This window comes from Kogia breviceps, chromosome 1 (genome assembly GCF_026419965.1).
Source record: "Kogia breviceps isolate mKogBre1 chromosome 1, mKogBre1 haplotype 1, whole genome shotgun sequence".
NCBI lineage: Eukaryota > Metazoa > Chordata > Mammalia > Artiodactyla > Physeteridae > Kogia > Kogia breviceps.
The window spans coordinates 8,482,423-8,489,013 of record NC_081310.1 but is presented as its reverse complement, the minus strand read 5'-3'; positions in this window follow the sequence as shown (position 1 = coordinate 8,489,013).

Here is a 6,591-nt window from a genome sequence, read left to right as displayed (position 1 = left end):
AAAGGGCCTTCGGGGAGGTCCTCTAGAGTGGGTCCAACCTGTGGATCTTAGACATCTAGGAACCTTGGAAAATGCTTCCTCCAAAGAAACTTTAAAAAGAGCGTGATTGTGAGCCCTCAAGGATCAGCTGTTGTATTAGTTGTTTTAGGGCTGTTGTAGCAAATTCCTACAGACTTAAAGGACAGAAATCTATTCTCTCACAGTTCTGGAGGCTACAAGTCCGAAATCCGGCAGCACTGTGTTCCTTCTAGAGGCAGCTAGAAAGGGGAATCCATGTCCTTCCTCTTCCGCCTTCTGGTGCTACAGCTGCTCCTTGGCTGTGGCCACATCACTTCAGTCTCTGCCTCCTTCTTCACGTCTCCTTCTCTGATAAGGACCCTTGTTATTCGATTTAAGGCCCAGCTGAAAAATCCAGGATGATTTCATCTCTAGGTCCTTCACTAAATTACATCTGCAGATTCAGTTTTCCAAATAAGGTAACATTCACAGGTTGCAGGGATTTGACCTCCACATTTTGGGGGGGAGGACCATTTTTCAACCTACCACATCTAACACAGCCTAGAGAAAGCCTGATATTTCCCTGAAGTCTTGTGTATTTTGTTAAAATCCTGTGAATTTTGCATTGTGGTCATTTTCTGGAGTTGTTTTCCTGCATTACTTCATCCTTTATTCACTCAGCCTCTGTTCTGGACACACGATACAGACAAGGTTCCTGCCCCATAGGAGATAACACTCCATCTTTTCAACAAATTGTTGAACGCTGTAAAGTTGTAAACGGTGTATATAGTTCATGGTTCCCAAAGATGTGTCATATTTTTACTTTGACATCACTGTTAAGTACTCCCATTTGAAAAGGTAAAAACAAACTTATGTGTGCCCATGCATTGTCTTAGCCTGAACAGTGTCTCCCTCTTGTGTTTTTCTCCCCAATAGACTGCAACTCTAAATTAAAACCACATTCGTTTAAAACCATGACTGAGATTCATTGTAATCTTTAGGGCATTATAGAGTTTCTCATTCAACAAGTACAAAAAGTACAACACATTATTCTTTCACAGGAAAGCTTGATAAGCACTCTCTGCTTTTTCAGACAACACCCAGTTTTCCAATGCTCTGACATCAACTGGGTGTTGTACATTTCCATTTACTTCTGGCGCTAACTATGTGGAGGGGGCACAGACCTCAAACGTCAAGGGCTCAGTCCTACAAGACTGCTTCCACTTCAGACACCAGCCACAAAGGGGTGTCCAGGCTGCCCACTTCTTCCTGGCCAGCTACAAATTTGGGTGTTACTACGACCTCACCTCAAGTGACTAAACAAACAAACAAAATGCAGGAAAGCACTGTACTTACAAAAAACAGTTTTATTATGAAGGATACAAACCAGGAACAGGTCAATAGAAGCGTTGGGAGCGGCTGGGGGAAGGTTGGGTGCAGAAGTCCAACATTCTCGCCAGGAACACAACCCTCCCAGCAAATCCACCTGTTTACCAGCCCGGAAGCTCCCCGAAAGAAATCTTGTCATTCCAGAGTTGGTATCAAAGTTCCATTGCATGGGCGTGGCTGATTGGATCACTGACTTGGTGGGACTCAGGCTTGCCCCCTCCATTGCGATGTGTGTCTGGGGGGAGGGGCAGGGGGCATTGAAAATCCAACTTTTAAGCCCAGCGAGCCCCTCCCTTGAAACTAAATATGGGACGTCAAGAATAACTTCATTAACATAAACTCAGTTATGAGGGGAAGGGACTTGTTATGAATAACAAAAACCCTTCAATCACTCAGGAAATTCCAAGAGTTTTAGGAGTTTCCTCTGTGCCAGGAACCAAACCGGGGACAAAAGCCAAATATATATATATATATATATATATATATATATATATATATGTATGTATATATATATATATATATATATATATATTTTTGATACCACAAGGACCTATGTGATCTTTTTGGAAGAACCCAGGGATAAGCCATAATGAATAGGGATGTCAAATGTTATTTAAGTTCTTATACTCAGAAGGCATATAGTTCAGGTTCCTAATTCAAGAATGAAATGAATAAGAAAATACCTTGGATAGGTAGATTAGAATATCCACCAGCATAGTAAGATGAGAAAGAATTATGTCAAGATTTATTCAGAATTTTTAAGTGTCAAACTGAAAGATATTTACATGCTCTGAGCCCAGAGAACAGGGGAAAGAAAACCAGATAGGGAGTATCTTATAGCTATATGGAAGACTTGGAATTCCTTAACCAAGTATGCCCTGGACATACTTATGAAGGAAATGAAAGTTATATCATGGATTAGGGAAACTTTTGTTAAAGAATGTGGTACCTCTACCTCTTCAATTTGCTGAAGAATTAGCATCCAGCGGACTCTAATGAAAATATTTATTTAGCTTTTATTTTTTGTCAAGCACTTCTTAACTTCTGTATCATTTCTAAATCCCTAATATGTGTGTTCTTAAGTCTCTGGGTCAATAGACTGGGAATGATAAGAACAAAAATATTTCCTTTTGAAGTGTGAGCAAATTGTTTTTTAAAATCCTGGGTGGCCTCACAGATATAGGGGACCAAAGTTGTGGTTACCGGTGGGGAGAGGGAATCGGGGAGGGGCAAGATAGGGGTTGAGGATAAGAAGTGCAAACTACTATGTATAAATAGATAAGCTATAAGGATATGTTGTACAGCACAGGGAATATAGCCAATATTTTATAGTAACTATAAATGGAGTATAACATTAAAAATTGTGAATCACTACATTGTACACCTGAAACTTTCATAATATTTGTAAATCAGCCATACCTCAACTGAAAAAAAAAAAGATCTCGGGTAGTCTATAAGCCTTGCACTAGACAAATTAATACCTCTGATTGCCATCTGGTGTTGAACAAACAGCTTTTGTGATAGATGTTTCCTAACCTTTGCATTCCGAAATTTTGTCTTTTCTCTCTGTCTCCATAGAGGTCACTATTGCTTTGCCCTGTCCTATTTCTTTGCTGAAGAGGAGGCTGAACTTGTATTGTTACTGAACTCAGATTCAGCTGCTCGCTGCTCCAAAGTCAATAATCCGAGAGGCAAGTGTCAGTAAAAAGGAAAGTTGCTTTCATTAGAAAAGCCAGCAATCTGGGGAGAAGGTGGACTCGTGTCCAGAAACCAACTCTGAAGATTCCGCTCAGTCATGACCGTTTTTAAAGGGAAAAATGGGGGAAAGAATCTCAGTGAATCATCAAGGCAGGAGGCTGGGTACCGCATCATTCTCCTCTGCATGCAGACTGGCTGACTCTCTTTTCAGACGTTATCTTGCCCACATGATCTGCCTGCAGGATTCCTTAGGAGGCCTTTGTGGGGAGAGAGCTAATCATTCTTTAATTATTTAATTCTTCATTCTTACTTCTTTTTATCCAGGAAAAGAATTGACAGGTTAGGCAAGGCATGGTGTGCATTCAGGAGAGCGTAAGTCAGGAGTTAGGTTAAATTGCCTAGTGATCGCATTCCTATAATTAGGTTCTTTGAAGGTTAGAGGGGAACAGAAGTGGGCAAACAGGAAAGGGGCAGAAGAGCCGCTTTCAATTCCCCACTGTCTAACATCCTTCCATTTCTATAGGGTTAGGGGTTAAGATCCATCTTCTGTAACTTCTTCAGGCTGACATTCTCAGAGTGGACGATGTCAGCATGGGTCTGTAGCATCTCTTTGCTGACAGTTTCAGTTGCCCACTTACGTATCTGGGCAGAGCAAGCTACAATTATTTTGATACCCACAAAGATATAGATTATTATGAGCAATAATGTTAATCCCATTCTTTTGAATCAGTTCTTGGAATTGTGCTAGCCGTAGATACAGTACTGCTCAAGTTGGAGCAGCTTATGTCATGTCCTCTGGTGCTAGTTATAGTACTTGTAAAACAACTCAGAATGTGCATCAGACACTGAATCTATGACTCTGTTGTCCTAGTCACTAGGACATTAACTGCTCGAGCCTGCTCCTTTGTGACCCTGGGAAGCCTGGGAGACTTCAGCTTTTCTGCAAACAAGAGGCAAAGAACATAGAGAGGCTTTTGTAACCCTTTTCTTTTCCCTTGAATTGTATGTTTTACCCTTTCTGGGAATCCACACAAGACAATGTAGGCAGGATTATGGAGGGAAAAAGTTTTCTGAAGAGAGGGCAGAGTCAATAGTAGCAAAAAAGGACATAGTGAAGGAGTGAGAACTTAACACAGATTCTTTGATTTGCAAGAGGAAAGATACTGTTACCTTTCAAGGGACAAATTCTCATGAATGGTCTTGGTAGTAGCACATATCAGATCAGAAGTGACTGACAAAGAGACTGACTATGAAGTTGTGGATGGAGCAGGTGATCCGGACAACTGAGGAGAAAGGAAGGGGAAGAAAGAAGGTAAAGGGGAAGGCGAACAGAGAATTGCCCAGCAGTGCTGCAGGTCTGAGCTAGAAGGAAGGGACCTGGAGCCTGTAGAAGGCTACCGTGGTCTTCTCTCCAACCCTCCACTGGGTAACAGAGATCAATATGCCTGACACTCTCCAGGGTGCTAAGGAGGTTAGCAAACAGCACTTTGAAGAGCGAAAAATAACTCACATTTACTGATGTGTCAGATACTGCATTTGAGTGATTCACATATAGAAACTCATTCGGCAAACAACAGCTTACTTGGGAACTCCGGTTGACCCTTGAACAATGCTGGGGTTAGGGGCGCTTCACAATCAGAAATCCCCGCATGTAATTCATAGTTGCCTCTCCGTAAACTTGGTTCCTCTGTATCCAAGGTTCTGCATCCGGGAACCCAACCAATCTCAGATCGTGTACTACTGTAGTATTTACTATTTAAAAAATAAATTTATTTATTTATTATTATTTATTTATCTTGTCTGCGTTGGGTCTTCATCGCTGCACGCGGGCTTTCTCTAGTTGCGGCGAGCGGGGACTGCTCTTCGTTGCGGTGCGCGGGCTTCTCATTGCAGTGGCTTCTCTTGCTGCGAAGCACGGGCTCTAGGCACACGGGCTTCAGTAGTTGTGGCGCACGGGCTTAGTTGCTCCGCAGCACGTGGGATCTTCCCGGACCAGGGCTCGAACCCGTGTCCCCTGCATTGGCAGGCGGATTCTTAACCACTGCGCCACCAGGGAAGTCCTGCTGTATTAACTATTGAAAAAAAAAATCCATACGTAAGTGGACGCGTGCAGTTCAAACCTGTGTTGTTCAAGGATCATCTGTACTTTACATATTTTTTTCATTTACTGTTCTTAGCCACCTTATGAAGCAGGTATGTTCTTACCTTTCATTTTACATATAAAGAACCCAAAGCACCAAAAGTTTATGTAACTTGTCTAGAGTTATACAGTTGATAGATTGGGCTTTTAATCCAAGTAGTCTGAAACCAGAGCCCACAATGGAATACTTTTATCTCTAACTAGTAATGAAGAAAGGAAGGGCAAGTAACATGACCAAGGCTGGTGACATTTTGGTGACAGAATTGCAGTTTGATCCCAAGTCTCTCCAATTCCAATATCACCAACTCTCCACTATGATATGAGGGCCAAGCATAGAACAAAGACCTGTTCACCTGTTTGTTCGAGTTGTGTAAATCTAAGAGGGCACCTGAGGTGGGCACTGTCAAGGCAATGGTAGTGAAAGAAGTCAGTCTAGCCCTCTGTCCACTCACAGACAAAGAGAAAAGCTGTCTTTGACATCCAGGATCTGCATCCATACCAACAGCGAGGCCATGATATTCTCCTGTTAAATATAAATAACTTCACAGGGCACCGACTTCAGATAAGATCACTCTGTGACCATGATGGATCAAGACAAAACAAGACCACTCAGGAATCATATCTGAACACACATCCTAAAATGACCGCTACTGGGGTCATGACAGTTTGCTAGTTACAGTTTCAGCCTCACTTCGTTCCTCTCACCTTCGAGATAAGGTTTCATCTGGACCTTGACTGTTCTCATACAGCCTTTGAGCAAAGAATGGTTTTTAGCATTTTTAAAAAGTAAAAAAATAAAAGAAAATAAAAACAAAGAACAATATGTGAGAGAGACCATAGTTCACCTGCATAGCCTAAAATATTTTCCATCTAGCCATTTACAGAAAAAGTTTGTCAATCCCTGTTTTGGGGAAAATTAAGATACACAGTCATAAGTTTACCTTTGCTTCCTGATGGGATCCAAAGAAGAGCAAAGCTCCACATCCTTAAGTGTTTCCCCAAATTACCTAACACTAGTCCCAAAGCCTGTAATAATCCTAACACCCTGTTACAGAGATACTGCACAGATACACATAATGTATGGTCTTCCTTATAGCAAACAGTCAATAAGCCCAACTTTGTTTGACCAATAAATGTATCAAGAACAACAGCCAGCAAACTCAGACCAAATCCCATCTGTGGCCTGAAAGCTACAAGTGATTTTTGTAAATTGAAGGATCGTTTCAAATCAAACAAACGAAGAATATGTAACAGAGACCATGCATGTCCCGCAAGCGCTAAAATATTTATTATTCGACCCTTCACAGAAAATTTTGCCAACTCCTGGTCAAGAACTGGGAAGGGTCTGAGATTTTATTGTACTTGCA